Source organism: Rissa tridactyla, chromosome 3 (genome assembly GCF_028500815.1).
Source record: "Rissa tridactyla isolate bRisTri1 chromosome 3, bRisTri1.patW.cur.20221130, whole genome shotgun sequence".
Taxonomy (NCBI): Eukaryota; Metazoa; Chordata; class Aves; order Charadriiformes; family Laridae; genus Rissa; species Rissa tridactyla.
In genome coordinates, this window is record NC_071468.1 from 31553262 (window position 1) to 31576065 (window position 22804).

Consider the following 22804-nt stretch of genomic DNA (forward strand, 5'->3'; position numbering starts at 1 on the left):
GACCTCTAGTTAGAAAGCAATGACTTAGCAGGGCAGTCACCTTCATCGACAGCAAATAACATGGTGCCCCTTGCTGCTCACAAAGGAGTCCTTTAATGTGTTTGTGCATACGTACATAGCAACTTGCCAAGATGCATTTGTTTTTTATCCGTTTTGGAAAAATACGAGAGGAAATAGATAACCCAGCAGATATGTGCTCAAAGCGCGATCAACATGGTGCAGTGTGCCCTGGTATGCCCTGTCCCGCAAGCAGCTGTGAGGAAGGAACATGCAAACCACTTAAACATTGTTAGGAGATCCTGCCCTATCTGGGGACAAAAGAAAAAAAAAAAAGTGACTGTTGACTGGTTTCAGGAAGACAATCTCTCACCGTTTGAAGCTTTGGCAGGACTGAAACTGTTAACGTCCAGGGAGACTAGCTGCATACCAGCTACTACGTGCAGAACACAACATGCCAAGAAACTTAGTGATAAGCTGCAGTGAAGAATGGGTCTTAAAAAAGCCTAATTGTCTTAGATGAAAAATGAGACAGAGCTGACAGTGTTTTCTTAAATTCTGCCTTGGTGTGCAGCTCACTTCTGACAGCTGAAAGAAAAGTGTACTCTTAGAAATGCCTGTAAAATGGTCATGAGCACACTACGGCTGGAAATCAGAACATGGTTTTAACCCGACGTTGCAGGACAACGCTCCATACGAGCGTTGAGCACAAAAATTAGCTGCTCTGCTGATAGGGTATGATCGGTTTATGGATGAGATTATATGACACGGTGTCCGTAACAACAACGGACAAATCTCATGACCCACAATGTTCCCTTCAGTGTTACATTTCCAAATGGCACTATCATCTACAGGAGAAGAACCAGCACGAATTACAAAGCCTTTTTCAACAAGAAAAACAACAAGAAAAAACACCCAAGAGTGCAATCCTCCCCAACCTTTTCCCCAGCATTTCATACATTTCCATCATTAAGGAAAAAATTTAAAAAAGGAACAGCTTTCGCTCCTGAAGCTGAGTATGGCATTAACTGGCTTTTTCACATTAATTTGCTAATTGTCAATCAAATGAAAAGAACTATTAAGACCGATTAAGCAGTAATGCTAATGATTAAAAAGATTTTATGTTAATGGGCATTCTTCAAGAGATGACAAGTACATATAATACATTCACTCATGTACGTATACAGTTCTTCCAAGGCCATGTTCTTTTGTTCGTAATTCTTTTCAAATAATTTGTTTTTACAGAATAGAATCTACATGCATTTTACAAGCTACAGGGACAAAACCAAACGTATTTAATCTTGCATTTAGTATTAGTGCTGAAGTTGACGTGCACGCACAGATTGACACCATGCGTAAGGCTCGTTTCTAGAATACCATCCAGGTGCGTGCTGATCAAAGAAAATCAAAACAAGGAAAGCAAAAAACAACCCAATCCTGAAACAGATTAGGTGAGCACCACTACAGCGTTCATTAGCCCATACAGTAACATTACATTGTATTTTCTACACTCACTAGTGGCTTCTTTAACATGAAGACTTATGCCGGGGAAAAAAAAACCACAAAACAACACAAATCATCACAGTATCTTTGCATGTTAAGCTGCAATAGGTTGGTAAGTGCAGTAAGAGCACTAAACTGAGACGTGATACTTTTCATTACAAAAATGACACACAACAAACACTGCTGCAACTACTGATGTCAAAACAGCACGTCATTACATTCATACAGCTACTGCCCAATGCAAGTCTGAGTACAGAAATTGGCATTCTTCTGTAACTACCACTTTTCAGACGGATGCATATTTTTGGCCCACATACCTGAGAAATTAAAACTGTAACTTAAAAAAGATGCAAAAAATCACCATTCCTGTAGGTTTTAAAAAGGTTTAATGCAGTAACTCCATGAAGTTGCTCAATCTTATTGCTCAGGTGGCCACAGATTTACGATGAAGTCCCTTTGTACCCGACACCATACCGTTTATTCCTTTCAGACTTTGTGACTTTTATTTATGCAAGAATCTGCTTAGTGGAACTGCATTCAACCCCAGTATGCTTACAACTGCCATTTATAAAACTAAACCAAAACCACATGTCTCATAGATAAACCGTGGAAAGCTTTTCAACTAATAGACCTTTTTGATGCTGTCTGTGCCAGTCACAACTTAACTCCTTCAGTGATTTCCAGGTCCCCTCCAGAAACCCATTACTGACTAGGTGAGATGATGGATCCTTATGTTACCAGGCAATGACATTTCCCCAGAACAGGGCCTGAGATCCTTCCATTACACCAAAGCATCCAAAGGCAACGGTTTTAACCGTTTTAATGCTTCTTATCAAACTCTGCCCAGGCAGTGCCTTCCCCTTTCCCGTTTCTGCATGTGTATTTCTCTCAAAGAACACAACAGATTTAAACAGAGCAGCAAAGCAAAAATCACCTCTATTTTTATTTTTCAGTTGGCTTCAAAAGAGAGAGTGACATCCAATTGCTTTGGCAATATTATTTCCTTTTAGGAAAAAAAGAGGCTGTTGAACTAAAGTCACAACGCATTTTTTAGTATTTAAGTAGCCATGTTCCTTCACATAATTTGTATTTAACTCACAACACTTAATGCCAGAGGATTTTATTAAAAATATATTATATTTAAGAAAAACTGATTTTTTAAAGATTAAGAATGGCCGTTCTCAATAAATGTTAGCATCCAAAGTTAGAACTGCCACATTAAAGTACCATTTTATACTCACAGAACTTTTTCCACACAAGACCCTACAGAAGGTATCATTAAAATGAACTTCCACTGAACGGAGAGCACATCCTGGGCCACAGGAATTTTGAGGTTTAAAATTGAATGTTTGTAAAAATGTTTGAAATCATTCGTTAAGCATGTGATAATGCACACCTATTAGTTTTTCCACAACAGTCTCATGCTTGATTGTTAAAAAAACCCCTCTAGCGTACTGCAATGTAAAAGATCCAACACAGATTTTCATGGTGTCTTTCTGCCATCTCGCTATCATGTATTTCTTTAAAAAAAAATAATCTTTTCCTCATCTAAGAAAATGCAAGTTCAAATGAAACGTAAAAAAAAAAAAGGATACATCATTTCACACTGAAAATAAATACTTTTCTTTCTCATGAACTGCAACGAGTTTCCTATGTTTACAGAATACTTCGGACAGTGTGGACTGATCCTTAAGTAAGCCTCCAAAGTGCTGTGGAAATGCAGAATATACATAGTAAGGCAATGTGGTGAGAAAACAAAAAAAACCCACCCCACCCTAAAGATTTTCAACCCATTGGCTTTTTTTTCTATTGCAGACACCTCCTAGCAACAACTTACAAGAATAAATAAAACTTTTCACAAAGAAAAGCATAAAGAGAAAGCTCATGGTGTTTTATTCTAATTTACCCTTTGTCTACTTTGCCACTGTGGATGAAATTATGTATTTATGAAACTCAAGCACAAAAGGCCATATGAAAATACAAATGCAGCACAGACCAAATGAAAATGGAAGTCTGAAGGCATTTAGAAAGTTTTTTCCCCAAAAAGCTCCAGGAAAAGGCTTCAGGTACCACACGACTTCAAAGTAAAACTACTTCTAGTTGCATCAGCACTGTCTAAACAACCATTTGTTAGTTTTCATTCATATCAGTCTAAATTTACATTCAAGTGCATGCTTCAATGTTTACAGCTGCTCCCTTTGCAAAATACTTAATCTTTTCACAAAGTTAGTATGGGTTGTTTATGAAAGTTATCATCAAAACCACTTTAAATACAACATCCAAACGGCATTGTTTTCTCGTATCCTACCTACTGTAATTGAAAACTGGGAATTTACTGGAACTGACAATTTATTATGAGTCAGATGGTTGATAGCCAGTCCAACCAAAACATCTGCTCCGCACAGTCACAACTGCTATAACCCATTTCCTCTTGTGCCTGGAGTCCAACCAAGTTGTACATTACGGTTCCTTTTCCTTAAAGATGCAGACTCTGGAAAATCAGTTATTACCTTTTCTTCGTTATCAGCAAAGAATCACCTTACAACTTCTGATTCCAGTATTCTTTCAAGAGGAGGCATTTCTGTATTTGGCAGTGATTCCCTGCACAGAACAGCAACAGTGGTAAGCGACTGCAGGCTTGTCCCAGGCAGTGGCAGGACCTGCCTCTCCATGGAAGCCTCGAGAGGTAGGGGGCACGAGACTCGGGGAAAAGACCCCACAATGGGCTGACATATTAATCGAGGACCTGGGATTAAGAATCCAGTTTAGTGACATTAACTGTAAAGCAAGAATGAGAGGAAAAGAAATATAGAATTTGGTAGAAAGGATGGGAAAGGATGTGCTGGAAGAGTATCAGCACGCTCTGGGGAGGACAAGCAGCTTCTGGCCTGGGGGATGGTAGAAAATGAGATGAAGGAGCAGGGCTCCTGGTAGGGCTGTTAAGTTTGTACTATAAGTACAAACAGCAATTGGTTTGTGGATAAAAGTGAGGTAAGGAAGAGCACACAAACTGTTCAACCTACTGGATGTTCCTTTGGGTAAGGAGGTGCCACGCAGACGACTGATGTTGCAGAAGCCTCTAAACTGTATGGTCATGCCCAATCTGCTTCAGGAGGTTCCCAGCCCCAGCTGATCATTCCTGCCTCTTCCTGGAGGTTCCTGACCTCTCCGCTCTCGCAACTGCTCAGTAATTGTCTTTGTCATATAACTGTAATTGAGGGGATGTAAATATCTAGCAAAGGGGGAGAAGGGATTGCTTAAAATAATAAGTGAAGGATAAACTCAATTTACAACTTGCATGATATGATGGAGATGGGGGGTAAGGTGGAATACAAAGGCAGAATATAGATGAGGACACAGAGGACTTGGGAGGCATTCATCTTAGCATCCGCAGCCGGCTTATGACAAGTGGCAGCCTTAACAGACACTTACTTGACTTGTGACTTGCGGTACCCCTCAGCCCTACCAAGCCAGTCACTTTCACTGAAGTTGAGTGTGAAATTTATATTTCAGGATCCTTACTAGAGAAAAAAGGTCTCCAGGGGAGAAACGCATGAGAATAACATGCATTCAGAAAGGTAATTTATCTTAGGGTCAAACTTAACCCATGTAATTTGGCATAATACATACCTGCAATGGAGCCATAATTATTAACAACTGATCAGAGAAGTGCGCAACAGAGTTTGCTTTTGTAGCTGAAATGTGAATTGCACCAGAGACTAATGGACTACTTGCATCACAACGGTTAGCAAAGTTTGGCCTTTTCCCTCCAAAGGACAGCGTGCAATAACGTGAAAAACAACTGTCAAATAAAGCACGAGCAACTCGTACTCTTACTGCGTAGCAGTTTCACTAGCCAGCTTTGATACAAGCAGTTACACATTCTCCCAACCTTTCTTACATCTAATGTTTTTAAAAAAAAATAACAAAACACCCTAGGGGAAAGCAGGCGAAGGAATGCAAAGTGGCAAATGAGACTGAGAAATCTGCATCACTCTAGGGAGAATATGTAATTATTCCAGGAAATTCTTTCTCCTGTCTTCCAGGAAACTCACCAGGTCTGATCAAGGAGCGCTGATTCTTTAAATAGGATCTTTAATGAAAACAAAGGCAGTTACCTCGCGTGCACTGCCCACGGCATCGCGGAGTTCCAAACACAGCCCTTCTCCCAAGGTAACGCAGCAAAACACTCGCCTCACTCAGCCTGGGCAAAGAGTGCATTTGAGCCCACCGTAATTCCTATTTTAAAAGTTACGTGAAAAATTGTAGGCTGGGGACAACTGTGCAGAATCTGAAGAGTAAGCTTCTAGGACAATATACTGTGTTTTCTCCATGAAAACAAAATAAAAGAAATAAATATCTACTAAGTAGTAAAAAAGTATCAGCAAGACCTCCAAGTATACTACTGGGCATTGATAAAAAAAACGTGAAAACAAACGGTATTTTCTTTATGTGTGAGTAACATCCCAGCATTTTGGTTTTTTCGATGTCATTGTTGGGGTTTTATTTTGTTTTGTTTCAGACTTTTACATATAAATATATTGTGCTTCTCTAAGACAAAAGCTTAAGATTTGTTTTGCCCGTATCGTTTTCTTTTACTAGGGTCATGGTAATTTACCACTACCTTCACAATATGATGACTGTCAGAGTCGGGTAAAAAATGCTGTTAGGAAAAGCATAAGAAAAACCAAATGGTTAAAAAGAAAGAATAACATTCTTGTCCATGAAAATACACGCTAGATTCAGAACTTTCAAGATTAATGTCACTTAAGTGGATAAAAATTAATTTGACAGCAGAAAAAGTTGTAGTGACACTTTCACCACAACAATAATGTTTGCTTAGGTCTGAAAAACACAATCTTAGAAAATAACACAAATTTCTTCAAAGGTCAAAAACATGTTTTGGTAAAGTTGGCAATCAAATTTGAAATAAATTATCTAGGTGTGTCACAGTCTAAAATTAGTATTTCTGAATATTTCGAGTTAAGTGTTTCTACATATTCATTTTATATGCAAGAAATACAAAATACATTTGCAAGCGACAATCATTCCACCATATTGACTGAATCGAAGTCCTCGCTGAACAACTGTGTTTATTAGGTATGTTTTAGTGACACTACAGTAGGGGATATTTTATATTTTTAAAAGAGACTGATATGCAAGATGCTTGTGATCTTAAATTTCAATTAATTCAGTGAAACTTAAGTATAAGAACATTAGCTCTACCTACTCCAATATCAGGTATCACATTCAGATTAAATTAAGATTAAAAAACAACATTTGCATAGTTTGGAATGTATCAGCAAGTGAATTAGAATAAAATTAACACAAAACAGGGAGAAATATTAGGAATCTAGATTGCCGGGAGGTAAACTCAGACCTTATTTTTCCATACATTCACAAAACAGTGCTTTTGTTTCCTAGGATCTCAATTTATCCAAGGCTACAGAGGAGTGCTTAGTTTTTGGTTTATTTACTTCTAACCTGATTTCTAAGGAGACCAGATAAGTTATAATAAAACACTACACTTTCACCATTAAAAACAGTAGGTCAACCTGAAAGACCCCCCCCACTATTACTCTGATGAAGTTTTGTAGGCAGGAAGGAGATTCCAACACCACTATCCTTCCTACAACCTCCAGCAAAGCACCTTGAGGCTGACAGAAGAACCTGCTTCTGCCACCACCAGCTGATAATGGGATGAACAGAGTGTTTGGAGACTCCAAAGCTTAGTTTTTATAGCCATCACCCTGCTTATCTTTAAACAGTGAGCAGCAGTTGCATGCACTCAGACCGAGCCAATACTGCCATATCTTGGCAAACAACTTTTTGTCCCTAAACCAACAGCACCACAAAAATGGTTCTTGAAAATCAGGATCTTATTTCTTCTACCAACAAACACCACAATATGCTACTTTGCTGGCATCAGTGATGCTACTGGTAAAATAAAGGACAGCACAACCCGACCAACTGCGTGAGAATCTGGTTAAAAGCATAAGACTGAAAATTTAAATGCCTTCTTTACAAGCATATATCCTAGATAAATGAATCTTTAAAGGCTGGTTGTAAACAATGATGGACTTTTTTAAAAAAAGGTTTTATATATAGTAAACAAGGTCTGAGTTCCTTAAAAAGTCATGTTAGAAAGTTATGGGTAAACAGCAAGCAAAGGACAAGTAATATTAAAATGAATACCTGGACTAATAACACCAGCATCTTAAATCAGGAATCAACCAGGGACAGCAAAGCAGAGAGAGCAAAGAATGAGGCAGCTTTGCTTTGTTCATCTGGGCTTTGCAGATTAGTCGCAGACGTGGATTCCAGACAAACACTACGTTCACAGTTGTATGTATTTACATTTGTGTATATGTTTTCAGTGCACAGAGGACTCCTTTTCACCAGTGTCTCAGATGTTTGCTATTTAAGATTTTCATTTGAGAATGATTCAGGATTTATGATGTAGTGATATAATTAATTCCAGGACTATTAGCGTTCAGGCACTCTCTGTAGTACCGTGCCATGTGCCAAGGTATTTTCTTGTTAACAACAGTCAGGAAAAGACATTTACTTTGCACTTACCTCTGCACTCCTATCTACTTTTTATACTTTTGAATACTGAGAAGAACTGTACTGGGACCTAAGAATGCAGATCAGTAGCCATCCTTAAAGGGCCCTCCTGTTCAAAGACCATGAGACAACTTTTTTCTGTGTGTACACATATATATAGCCTGAATTACTCGAAACAACTGAAAGTGCATTTATAATATTTCCAAATATAAAAAATACACTTCCAATGCTCTCAGAAACAAACAAATAGAAATAAAAATAAAACACAAAATAGTTTCCATTTAGGTGACTTATGACAGGTCACCTTCATGTAGTCTCTTTCTTATAAATCTCCCAAAGCTATCAAGCTGCTTCCACAACATGTAGTTATGATCCACTTTTTAATGTGAGCCCGGTTTTTAAGCTTGCTTTCACAGATAAAGATCGGGGGACACACACAACTTGGAATTCAAATCCTTCACTAGGATTTCACCGAGACTCAAATCTCTCCAGCCACCTCTTCAGATAACTGGACTATAATTCATTCAGAAAGCAGTATTTGCATTCTTCTCCCCCATTTTACTGATTTCCCATCTCTTTAAAAATAGTAATGTCATTGCAGAGGCCAAAGAGCAGTCATCTCACGTCCAGTGGAAAAGAAGATCTGATAATAAATGCCCGAGTACTTAACTACAGTACTAACAGATCATTAATACAGTTTGAAATAAAATAATTTTCCTGCCAAGCCAACTTTCTAGACTTTCTAAATAAATACAGTTTTTCTATACACGGATATTTATATTTTATATACGTAAATTGACAAAACAAACATAATAGATTAGTATACAGGGCTCAGGACTGAAAGAAGATTCAGACATAACAATTCTATTTGGGAAGAATAATGTATTTGTGCAAGCAAGGATCCCAGGTACAGAGCTAAGTCTTAGAATGACAGCACGACACTAACAAGAGTATTTTTTTAAAGATAATGAAATGACTCAGTGATACGATAAATAAATCTCACAAGAAAAAAAAGAATAAAAGTTAAAATACAATGAAAGAAAAGACATCTATGATTAGTATTTCTGTAACCATGTTGTGTTTGGAAGTCAGCAAAAGTGTTTATTTTTTTTAAAGTCAATCCAACTTTTTAATAAAAGCTTCTTCCTCCCCCCGCTCTCCAATATTCTTATATATTCCTGGTTCAGTGAATATCTCTGCAGAATCAGAAATACTATAGATTACATGGGTCACAACAAGAATGCTGGAGTAAAACCATATTCCGAGACAGATCTCCAGTGAACCACGAATTACCAACAAGATTTCACAGATGAAGAAGAGAATAATCAAAGTGTAAGGCAAAAACAAGCAAAGTTACACTTGCTCAGTGCTCTCTCACCATTGCAGCTTAGCATTGCTGACCTGATTTAAAAATACGGAATATTTTCTTTTAAAAGAAGGTGTAAATATGAAAAGTATTAACTGCTATGTGTTGTTTAGTCAATTGCTGTTCCCTAAGAATAACAGGAGTGTTTCTTATTAAAGTCCAGAGTACTTTCGATTCACAAACTGTTAATTATGCATTCTCAGTTCAAGTATGTAATACATTTCTTCTTGAGATAATTCTATTATCTCTTTGTCCCATTATTACATTTACATCTAGAGGATCTTAAAAATGAGAGTATGCATCTGTGTGGGGCATTTTCTGCTTCCTAAAAAGAATACGCAAGTCAGAGCATCCTGTCCTCTTGAGCCCTGTTTACAAACATTCATCATTCCCACAAACAACATGTTTGGTGTAATCACACACACAAGTGTATACGTGTACAGATGCCATGACGAGTAAGAAGCCATTACTGCAAAAAAAAATAAAACTAAAAAGAGTTCTTCCAATAAGAAGAGGAACATAGCTTTTATTCCTCGCATTTGTATGAAGGTGGATCCTGCTACAGGTGGTAAGCAGGATGCTGGAATTGAGGGATAAAAGCTGTATTAGTGAAAAATTATTACAACATCGGTCGTTCTGAGTTCACATCAGTACTGGTATGTAAATTGGGTGCATAATGTGAAGAAAAATTCACATTCAGCCTGTTTTATACACAACAGACAAGTCACGCTCTGTGACATTCTGTGTTGAGAGAGGTCTCTGGAACTTAAGAGTATGAGACAGTAACTCTTGTGCTTCAGCATACTGCCCAGGTTCAGGTTGACTCATCTGTTGTTGTTTACCTTGCTCAAGACAGTGCCTGAAACACGGGGTGTCCAGCTCAGATGTGGTCCCAATGAATTAAAGTGGTAGTTGCTAAAATAATACATCACATATTTCCAGATAAAAGACTATCACTGTGATTTTCCTGATTATTGACTCAGAAAAGATCACCAGATCTTTTCCCCTATCTGTTCCATTAGTGCATCCATCACCAACTTGGGATAAAGGATTTGGAGATGTATTGTTAAACTCTTTTACAGCACCTGGAGCTGTACTTTAATGAAGAAGATGTGGGTTCAAAGGCCACTGATACTGATACTGCCCTTGAATTTTCAAAGTCTTTCCCGACGCTTTCTTATATCATCTGTTCAAAGGTTCAAGGGATAATTTTCTGTAAGTCTAATCCAACTTTTAATGCTCTCACAAGGCCCAAAATCACTTGTATATGCTCAAAGGCTTCAGCACAGCATCTCCGCATGCGCAAATCAAGAGAGCAGAATACCCTCTGTTCTCTGTCAGATATTCAGCTTTTTATTGATAAAACTGAGCAGTACGTTCTTTGGCAAGGAGGATGATGTCATCACACACAAGCAAGACTTTGATCACGACAGCAGAGTTTGAACATGAAGTTTCTTATCCTGTCCTATAGGAGAGAGCATGTGATAGATTTTTTTTTTTTTTCCTTCCTCCCTCCCCCCTACCCTTCTTTGAAACTGTAAATTTAAGAAATTAAAGGCTACATTCTTTTCGGAAGTTTTCTGACATAATGCAAGTTTGATGTCCAAACTTCACACGTGATGGGATGTGCTGGATTGTTATTGCCTGGGTTCCACCCTGCTGGTATGAACAGTTAGAGTGCACAGACAGACAACGGTAACTCTTCTACTCTCCACTTCTTCACGAACCTCAGTTCCCCTAGAGGCATCAGTTTCAAAAGAACGTAGTCTTTGTTTACGTCGTATATATACACCTCTAGTGGGACCCCACTATGACACGTCTTTGAGGACAAAATATTAAGAATTTTAAAAAGAGCTTACTAAAAGTGCAGATTTGGAAATAATTTTTAAAATAAAATAGCATAAGAAAACAAAAGTAACTGCCAGCTAAAAACCTGAGAAGCCAATACTTAGGATGTCATTGTAATAAACCAGATTAAAACCAGAGATGTTAAACAGCAATATTTAGTCTGCTATGTACATTAGCAAGCTGCAAGTCCAAAACTATCACGCCTTTTCTACTAAGAAGTCACTTAAAAATAAGTTGTGTTTATCAGTCACAAAATTGTAGTCAAAAGCATTTTAAGGATCAAGGGAGAGGGAAGATTCCAGTCACACGCATTCTGGGAATTCTCTAAAATTGCCAAAGTCAGGTCAATTTTTCTAATTAATCTTTCCACCATCAGCAGCTTGCTTTTTGCAAACCTATGTAAAATTGCTTCTACTGTCTTGATATCTCATGTGCAAAATTCATTTTTTTACTTTATGTTGTTTATCCAGAAATAAAATGTGTCTCATCTTTTACTTCTGGGGTCCAAATATAATGTTAGAAGCCTATCCTATCTTGCTATTTTCTAAATATTAAGAATAGTTGATTTTCTGGCACACTGTTTTCACTTTGTTTGCTGACCCTCCACAGCAGTCACAGAAGAAAACCACCTATATCACACTCTGCTCCAGCCCCCCCAAACACCCAATACCTCAATTCCTACTACCTTTGGAAATATAAAAAAATACTATGGAATGAGAAGGGCTGATGAATATATTTTAAGCTAGATTTCACATCTAGCTTTAAACAAAAAGGTTGAAAAACACTGCTTTTAGTCATGAGAGAAAGCTGTCTAAAATCCCACTCTAATTAAGACTGAATACATAAACCAAAAGAACTTATTTGCCACTAGTTTGTGGTTCTAATTTCTAACAGGAGACTCTGACTCTTTGTAGGAATGATAACTGAAATAGCATACAATGAAACAACATCACACAGGGAATCCCAGAAAAAGTTCTAATGTAAGGTCTTGTAAAGTGTTGGGGAATATGAAAATGTACCAAGTAAAACTGTGAACGTACTAACAGAAATAGGCTGTGTATTTCAACAAAAAAATTGGGAGCTATCCATGGAGCATGTGAGTATTTTCTTTTTTTGTCATCACAATGAAAGGAACTGCTAGGCATCGACACTGAAATCCAACACCATCTGACTTTTATTTTACAGCTATGCACGCGTCGGACCTTCTTTTATATTAACTTCACAGTACTGCAGACTATATAGCCATGGATTAAACAAAAATTCTGCTAGCGAAGCGATAGCCATATGTTTCTGTTATGTGCAGTTCATTAGCAGTATAACAACTCATGATTAAGTGAAAATTATAATAGGCCTGACTTCTTCAAATAATTCTATCTGCATTTTCATTGATATTTGCAAAAGAAAGGAGAAATTGTCAATTTAATGATTTATTTCAAATTGTTATAAATTTATGGTTACACTCGATACTTACACCTAGGCTTCAAATCCAATAAATGTCACTGTAACCCTAGCATCACTGAAAACAGTAAATCCAGGAAAACAAGTCAGTCTTTAACTAGAAATACAACCTTAACTCAGACTGTTTTAATTTTATAATTTTAATAAAGCTCATATGCCCGGAATGGATCTTCAGTTTTAGTTTTGTTGGGTACTTCTGCCAAAGGTGTAGCTGTTTGCTACAATAAGATGTATAGTGCTTTGCTTAGATTAGTTTCAAACAATTCAAGAAATAGCACTAACTGCAACCCATGGTAAAGTGCCCCACAGCCGAGTACGTTAAAAGGTAATATTTCAACAGAAATTTATGCCAATTTATTAGTCTTTACCTTCCTTTGCACAACATTATCATCACGATGATAAGCTCCTTAGATATACCCATGCCATATGCAGGTGCACATACGCATATGTATGTATACAGGTTCTCTTAAAAGTTACACTCTAGTTACCAGATGGTCATTGCAGTAATTAGCTTAAATGAAACAGAACTGAAGATCCTTCTATCCCCTCCCTTTTTCGTTGCTTCATTTGGGATCCATACTACAGTCTTCCCGGTTCTGACCTTTCAGTCCAGACAGTTACTCATGTCATGAACACGAACTTACCATTAACTCAGAAACTCGAGACTTTCCCTCTCATACAGCATCATTAACTGCTTGGTCCACAACAGAAGCTACTCCTCCCTTTACTTATACTTGGCACCTGAGCAGTGTCCAGAAAGCTCTGTCTAGATCAAGCCTTCAGTTCTCTTGATAGGTCCCCAGACTCTTTGGGTAATATTAAATAGAATGTTAAATATTCTTTGGAAATAACCATTGTCCTGGCGCCCTGTGAGCACATGCTTTTTAGCCCCTATAGTCTAAGTCAATCAATATGAAAACTTCTAGAGTCTTCCAGTTTTCCAACAGGTCTACTTCTGAAATAGCTTTTTAGCTGGGCTTTAACACTTTCCTAATTTTATTCATGGCAATATTTACACTTGTGTAAAAGGAAACTTTCAATATTTTCATTCTCTTCTCTAAAGAAGTTATGCCATTTCCTTTTATCCTCCTCCACATTCAATTCCTCGCTATTCTAAACTAACAAAAGGACTTCATAAAGATGGGGGGTTTCGTTTGGTTGGAGGTTGGGGGTGGGTGGGTGGGTCTTGTTTTGTTGGGTGTTTTGGTTGTTTTTTTTAAGTTTCCATAGCATATCTGATCTTTCTGGCATGAGAAGCTTCAACTGCTTGAGTCCCTTCAGCCTGAAATACGAGCTGGTGACTTACCGGTTTTTACTCAGAACAACTGCACTTACTCGACACCAGTTTGTCTTAAGGCTACCCTGTGTCCAAACATATGCACTTATGGTAACTGTCTGTTTGTTTGTTTTTAATAAATATAGAACAGATATCCTTTTCCACTAGGACTAGTCAACACCTACAGATTTGTATCTATTTTCTTCCCCCAGACCTTTTATTTCATTAATTCTGAGAGCAGTTTAAACCTCACTGCATTAATCGAGGATGGAGTGTTCCCACATTAAGAAATATTCTCTGCAGGTATTTTCATATCTATGAAATTGGTTTCCAAAATGCTTTACATTAAAACTTTAATCTTCACAAGATTACTATAATTATTAGTTGCACTGTAATAACTGGTTTTGTGGCAACCACGTGTTTGATGCTCTATTGTTAAAAGAGGAGCAGTCCCTTTTATAAGTCTTTACTATCTGGAAGGCAGATGTATAAAGATACCAGGAAAGTCCAGAGACAAAACTAAACATCCCAAGTTTTTTCCTAATGTTTGTTTGCTTTGTATTGTAATTAACTCACTTTTTATAGCTCTCATGACAAATTATCTTAGAACAAGAAAAGGAACTAACTGAAGGGCATTCTTTGCCATAGCCCGTTTCACTCTGGAAGATACTGATATGCGAGGTACAGTTATTTTAGAAAAGGGGAGAACAGAACAGACACACACTGACAATATAATCACTGATGCCTCATTTCCTTATGAAACTAAGCTAAAATTACAGCTAAACGAACAATGTGATTTATCTGAAATTCTGAAATATGGTAGGAAAACCCTTGACGTGAAAATGTACTACGAATTCCTTTGTGGAAATGTGTTCAGAGGATGTCAGCAGTACTCCATTCCTTCTAGAGGCTCTTATTTCCAATTGAAAAGCCATTCTTGAGAAGGAAAGATGGAAGTCTATGTTGCTGTACCGGCAGAGAGATGGCTGAGATGACTATGACGGGCACTTGCAGCAAGTCCATGAGAAGCTGTACGTAAGGTTCAGTAAGCCTAGAAAGTGGAGACGCAAGACTGACAATGAAGTGACTGCTGTTTCTATAGCTCCTCTGAAAAAGTCTTCCCCTCCCTTTCTGAGAAAACAGCTTAAGACGAAATGTTGCCTTGATTTATTGGAAGGTTAAAAACAGGGCAGGAGGTAAGTCTGAACTGTAAAGGTTCAAAGTCTGTAAAAACCGCACTCCTCGTGTGGGGAGATTAGACTTTACATTATTCTTCCTCAGTTGAAATTGCCTCTGGAAACAGAAACACTGGAGAGCTGTTAGGGGAAGAGGACAGAGTGGGCACAGCCATTTCTAACTTTCATCAGGCTATAATGTACTCCTTGAACAAAGCAGGTGAGGTCTTCTCTTACTGCTTGCTGGAGAAAACTAAGATGATGCTATTGAAAACTTTGTTTCATACCTAGTTATGGTGGTAAACACCCACCCACTGAGAACATTCACTACCAGACTGTAGCAAAGGTGCTACACTTTAAATAATCTTTCATAGAGTAAACAACTGTCTCTTTCTTTCAGTTCAAATAAAATATTTCAGTGCACTGTCCGTTAACATAAATATAATCTTTCTTCAAGTCTGAGAAACACTTCAGTGCTTATGTGAAGAGACCTTTCTCTAAATGCTCATACTTCATGACCTGCTAACTTGACTATACAAAAACCACTGGTGGACTAATTGGCAAGAACAGAGAAACATGCTTTTCCTTTGAAGATCATAGATACTATATCAGATTAGATTTTGAAGTAGGCGAATAAGAGGAAATATTCTGTTGAGTTTTCTTGATACAGAAGTTCATTTCTAGGTATAGTCCATGAATTTTCCATTAATTTCCTATGAAACATGAAGTGATGTCATTCTTGTTCTATCACATTTTCATTAAAGAAATTGCAGGTAAAATGCATTATCCAGGCCAATGAATGGGACTACAACTTACTGTTGTGGCATTGTAGATAAGCAACATAATGCACTGGCTCTTATAAATATTGTTTGGGTATTTGTGAGGCTCATAATCAACTCTTTCAGCTAAAAAAAGGTTTATTCTTAGAATAATATGTACATTCCTGGTGGCCTGAACACTGTTCTTTAGTCTAACATAGTTAAATTATTGTTAACACAAAGTCCAATAGGAGGTCCTTTTTCTTGGCTGTAGTTCTCCAGGCAACTTAAGTAATAGAATCAGAAACTTCAGCTTTAAACGGGTGCTGGCACAACCCTAGTTGCAGTAACCAGAGCAACCTTAAGCAATGTTGTAGTTATCTGGTGTCTGCTGACTAGACTGGACTCAGATTTTTTTTATGAGCCTTAAGCAGTTTGTAAAGATGTATCTTTGCATTAATTCCCACTTAACAATGTTGGATTTAATTAAACAATCTTAGGACGTTACAATCCTCACCAGAACTGAGATGCAATACTATTCTAACAAAGAAATTTAGTAGATTTTTGCCAGCTTTGATAAAATCCTTTGTTATTGGATATCGACAAGTAAATACTGATCTTCAATCTCACATTATAAATGATGCCATTTCATATATTTTGAATCAGTGAAATACTTCTGTCTGCCAATAATACTTTATCAAGACCTAACTTTTTTTTTTAACCAGGAAACGTATCTTCTGTATTTCAGCACCTGTAAACCTAATGATATGTGGCCCGAGGGTACCCAGCTGTGATATTGAGAAAACTAAGTTACCCTCATTAATTATTTAAGAAAAAAAAAGAACAAAAAACACTCAACAAGAAAGGTAACAAACTTCTGACATGACTACCAACGATAAGGTAAGCATGAGTAAGACTGATCTGCTTTGGGACCTACAGCGTTGTTCTGCCTGAAAGACAGCACTTCATTTAGCTCTCAGTCTACAATCAGAAGATAAAACTTTTCTTGGACAACACAGAGCTTCTTCAAGCATATAGAAATTCCAAAGACATTGCTAAGAATACTGCAGGTATGATCAAGATACTCTTCAAGACTACTTCTGAAAGCTAAGATGACTTATTTATTATGCTTTGCACTCAAACAGAGTAAGTAAACAAACTTTATATAAGGAAGGTCTTGCTCCCATTGATGCAGTGGGGGCTTACCGGGTTCCAGCACAGTTCAGAGCAGGTAAGGAAGAAGGTGAAAGCCACTGTCTTCAGAAGAGCAAGAAATACTGTGGCACTAAACACTCAGACCTCTAGTGCTAAGGTTTGAGCTCTGTGTTGAGAAAATTTGGCTAATGTAGAAGTAATCACGACAGCTTTTGCAATCTTGCTGGGGCTGATATTGAAGCTATCAGCAATCCAGACACAGGTAACAGGCAACTCAGCACAGGGAATACCAATTCTCATGAACTGGACAGTTGGTATCATAATAAAGTTTCATAACTAAGTTTCTTTCATAGAGTGCTGGATCGTGCATAAGATAGAAAGAACTGAGGCCGTTCCTAAATTCAGGTACTTATCAGGCAAAACGCTTGTAATCCTAAATTCATACATACACACATTTTAAGCTGCTGGTAGTGATTCAAACTATACTTAAAATGGATTAAACCAGTATTTAAAAGATATCCTATGACTAAAGAAAAACTTAATATTTAAAACAATTATTTCAAGCATTTTCAGTTTGGTTGAAATTAATAAAATTGCTCATTTCCTCTCTCCTTCCAACATTGCTGTATCAAAGGCTATTATGTGAATATTTAAAAACATCTACTGAATGACAGCTCCTTAAATTGCATAAAGTTCAACCATGATAAACAAATACTGAAATGGACAAAGATTAGCACACGGAACAGCTTGTACTCACCTACTAATAAATACCATATTAAATTTAGGTTGACAGCCACAACTACATTAGCAGATAAAATAATTATTGTATTTGATACTCCATGGCTTAAAAATGACAACTACCAGAATCTAATTCTGTTCTGTCACTACATGACTCCAGTAAAATTTCATAAACTTCATAAACAAAAAACTTCCCAATTTTCTAATGTGGAGATTAATACATCTTACAGGGCTTAAGTCAGTATTTCTAAACTTTCAGATCCTGACTGCAAAGTTCTCTATTAATGTAGCAGAAAGGAGACCTATTAATCTTAATTCCATTAACTACCACCAACCGCTTCATGAACAACAAGAAAAAAATTTCGAGTTGCAGTAGCATTTCCAGTATCAGAGAACTATCACTGACAGCACAAAATTCTTCTAATAGAAAAAGAACGAAAGAGTAATTCGTCCGATGAGCTAAAATTTCAGCCAGATGCTTTTATAGGAGTAATAAATCTCTGAAAACAGGATTCATAATATTGATGCAGAAATATTGAGACAAACTTAAAACTATTAATGGTGCAAAAGACACCACTTCAAATGCTTTTACCTGTCTGAACCAGTTTTGCTGCTTTGACACACCCACAATTCTTGTATATATTTATCCCTCTGAAACACAGAACAAGCATATAACACAAAGAAGCCTTTATATATAATGCCGTATAATTACCCTTCGTATTTCAGATGGTTTGAAAATCTATGTTTATGAATATAGTTCTCTGATCATGTTCCTGTTGACTTCAGTGAGGGCAGAATACACCTAGTGGAATAAAAAAAACTCAATTGTCTCTTGACTGGCCAAAACTCCACCAACTGGGCCATTAGACCAGCCTTTCTACAAAGGCATCTGAAATACTTGTTTTAAAAAAGTTATATGTGACTGGTTTCGTAAGAGGAGTCATAATACTGCTTGCCTTGATCACTTTCCAGGACTATAAACCTCTTGTTTTTTCTAACACAAACACAGGGAAATGAATCCACTAGCTGGTCCTTTCCCACAACATGAAGCATAATGAATATTTCTTTGCAAAACAGGGAAGAAACCCCATCAAACATGATGTACACATTTGCTCTTCACTCCAGACAAAACATCAGCTTAAAGCTAGAAATAAACTACTTTTTATGACAGTTGAGGATATCAGGGATTCCTTGTTTCCTAAAGCAAATGACTTGATTCTCATTACTGAATAATCACTTGCTCTGATTAGCTGTACTATTATTTTCAGTATTTGTATGCAAAAAATTGAGAAGGAAGATTCAGTGAAGCTAAATCATTCTTCCAAAAAGTTATATGCCAATATACATTCCATACGGTATACTTCTCTATAAATATATTGCTTTGTAGGTGTTATTTTATTGATTGAAATCTACATTTTAAATCTCATATGTGCAATACATCTAACTTTATACGAAACACACTGTAGGAAAAATACAGCAGAAATAAGTAAACTTTACTCTCAATTCCCCCAGTCCTTTACAGTAAATAAAAATAACAATTGAAAAAAAAAAAGACAAGAACTCTTAGGAATCCTTTTACTGCTCTGAAATTACAAGCGCATATTAGGCACGCACACACTTACTGAAAAGTTGTCTACCTGCCTTTTCAGCATGTAAATGCTTCCAAACTACTGGAATAGCTGTACAACCAATAATTTCTTTTAGAAAGAAATTTAAGACTGCAAAAAAGAAACAAAACATTGTATCAACGTGAAATTGTATGTCACTAAAGTTTTAATTTTTTTTCCCGTTTTATGTAGGAAAACCCAAGAGATTATGTGACTTGTTCTCTCAGCATCACACTGAATCTCTTTAAGAACCTCTGTTGAAATCAAAACAGAATATAAAATTTGTGCTTCTCAGTCCTTCACGTTGAGATGTAGTTTCATCAGCGTGAGATACGGAAAGAGAAGACACTGACACTCCGCAACAGAGGCTTTAAAGATATCAAAACGCTTTGTTGTTTTTTTACAGAATCTCAGAAACATTCAAAGTCTTTCCAGTTAATGACATGTGTTGCATACTTATGCGTAATTTACCAACACATGCATCACCCATGGAAACAAAAGGGAGCATACTTTCCTCTTACTATGCTCAACAGTTTTGGTCACTAAAGGTGAGCTCGAGATTAAGAATTTTGTTAACAATGCTACATTTAAGAAGGAAATATACTCTTAAAAATGGAATGCAAACTGAAGAGTGTAAAAGCGGCTATTCACTTTTGAACTTCTTTTATGACTTCACAATCTTAAAATAAAATGTATCATTTTCCCACCATAAATAATACAACTGCCCCGGAATTTCTCATCATTCTCAAAAGAAATACAAAACATATTTAAGAGCAATAAATAAACATTTTGCTAACAGTTACATTTGTACACCACCAGGATGGAACTGCTCTGAAAAACTCTTCATGTGCAAATTCCCGGAAACACACAATGGCAAGCTCATTTACTTTTTCTTTATTTTACAGGTACGCTACTAAACACCTGCAATTGGTAACAGTCTCTAGGTATGGGGGGGAGGAAATAATAGTCAGGCCTAGTACCCTGAGAAAGATTTGCATAAATAGATAAAAAATAAGTAGGTGTCTAAAATTTAACTTTTTATGTTTCTGCTGTTAGACAGATTTGAATTTTAAATACATTATTCATCTAGAGCTAAAACATTTATCAGCAACAATATGTAGTTCAGACTACTTCTTCCTCTGCCAACAAAATCTTTCTGTAGACACGCTATTCCTTCATGTACTATTTGGAGGGAAATACTTCTCTGCAATAAAAATTCCTTCTGTATTTTTTTTCACTCCCTTCCAACTTATACCAAACAAGAAAGCATAACACACTTCCTTTTATGGTTAAAAAGATCCTGACCAAGGTTCTTAATGTTCTTGGACAAGCGATGCCCACATTACCACAACATTTTCTTGACTTAACACAGTTTGAAGATGAGGATGATGCCTTACATGCTCCAGGCCAAATAGATCTGTTAGGAAGACACGTCCTGACAGATATGCTTAAGAGAATAAGGTCATTGATTAATCAAGAAAGGAGTCCATTAAAATAATGGAATTAATATATTTACAGATGGTTACTTAACAGGACACTTTCAAGGTATTTTCGTCAATTTTTGACTATTCCTTTCTCAATCAACATTGATAAATGCTTTGCTGTATATATGCCTAGCTCTCAGCGTGTTAGAAGCTGGTTTCCAATTCATGGATGCATGAAAAAGTAAGTAGTCCTGAACCAATCGTTTACTTAAATGTAACAAAATGAGCATTTTCAAATACTTTGTTCTCCATGTAATAGTTTTGCAAGGATCTGAAAGCACTCACGCACAGGAGAAACAAGTAAATATCTGGAGACAATACTGTGAAAGTTTCAAACTAGTGTTTTCCAAAGTTTACATGCACTAAGCTTCGAAAATATTTATCTCAATAAGAATCTTTTTCATTGTATTTGTCAAAGAATCCAGAATTAGAACACAAAGATGAACAGATAAGACTTGTTTCCACTCTTTCTCTGTGATTCAAAAAGCACACACTAATGTGTTTTGTATAGCTGTAAATATCTTAATTGATAGTACCTTCCAAAGTTGCCTTAATATGGTAATGTGGAGATCATTCATATTTCTCTATAAATGCAGACTCTTGCTTTTTCTGTCTGACCCCAAAATAGCTTTTGCATATTAAATGAGCTCTTAAGCTGTCTTCATATTGAAAACTTACTATCGATTCTCTCAGCTCATGTGAAGGGGGAGATCTCCTTCACAGTAACAGTGACGAACAACTCAATGGAGGAAGGACAAAACCAGCTGCATCTTGTCCTACCACAAATGTTCTTGCAACTGATCACTTAACTAAAGATTTATTTTTAAACCGTATAATCCCTTAGATGGGCATTCCCGAATTGATTTAAAAAACACTGAACGAGGATTAGGTTGCAGGAAGGAGTTTACAAACAAATTCAACCAAATGTCTCAGTGCTAACCAAGTGTAACTATTCTACATGGGCATTCATCCCATTCGAGCAAAATTGTTCTAAAACTTTCTGGATAAATGTCAGCAAGTTTTCCATTCTAATGTACACACATTGTAATGATTTTTTCCCCCTTTTAATTTGGGGGGTATGAATTTCAGATTCAGTATGTGAGCACACATTCAGATGCCTCTGTGCCCTCTTCCCTCATTTCCCTGACCTCCTTTTAGTCTCAAAGATCATTAAGTTGATAGAAGGAATATGAAGAGCCGCAGTCAGGTAGAGAAGACAGACAACTGATTACCCACCAAATATTGCCATAGGTAAAAAAAAAAAACCAACAAAAAACCAAAAAACCTTGCTATGAATGGTAGCAACTGGGGTGCCAAACAGTGAAAACATGTCCCATCTTCTCACCTGATAAATTGCTACATGAGAGACCCACGGGAGAACCATAATGGCACAGAGTAGAGATTCAAAGAAACAAGGGATTAAGCCTGTAGGAAATGAAGCTTCGCAATTTATACTGCTCACAAATCTGGTTATTTTACTTAAAATCTTAAAACTTACATCCGCATGTGCCAGAAAACTGCACACATATCACCTTACTCTGTAAGAGTTAGTTTTACTAAGTACACACTCACCTTTTGTCTTGCTGAACTGCATGGCAAAATTATTTTTTTTACATCTTATTTACACATATCACTGTCACAATCTTCCAAGTTTCCCAGGAATGCATCCCTCCAAACCTAATGGACTGCAATTTTTCAATCTTCTATGGACCTTTTTTTTCTTACTAGACTTCCAACGATTCTCAGTTCTCTTTTATTAAGTTACCTTTTCAGAGCTATTCATTCTTTTTTATTTACTATTGAAGCATTTTATTAATATACTCTTTATTCATATGCTGTTAATTACCTTTTGATAGCGGTGATAACATTTTG

At 36.8% G+C, this 22804-nt stretch overlaps 1 protein-coding gene across 1 annotated transcript in view; it reads right to left on the minus strand.

Moving 5' to 3' along the window:
• Positions 1 to 22804, minus strand: part of BABAM2 (BRISC and BRCA1 A complex member 2) — a 178351-nt gene that overhangs the window by 83192 nt on the left and 72355 nt on the right. The gene's annotated exons all lie outside the window — the stretch shown is intronic.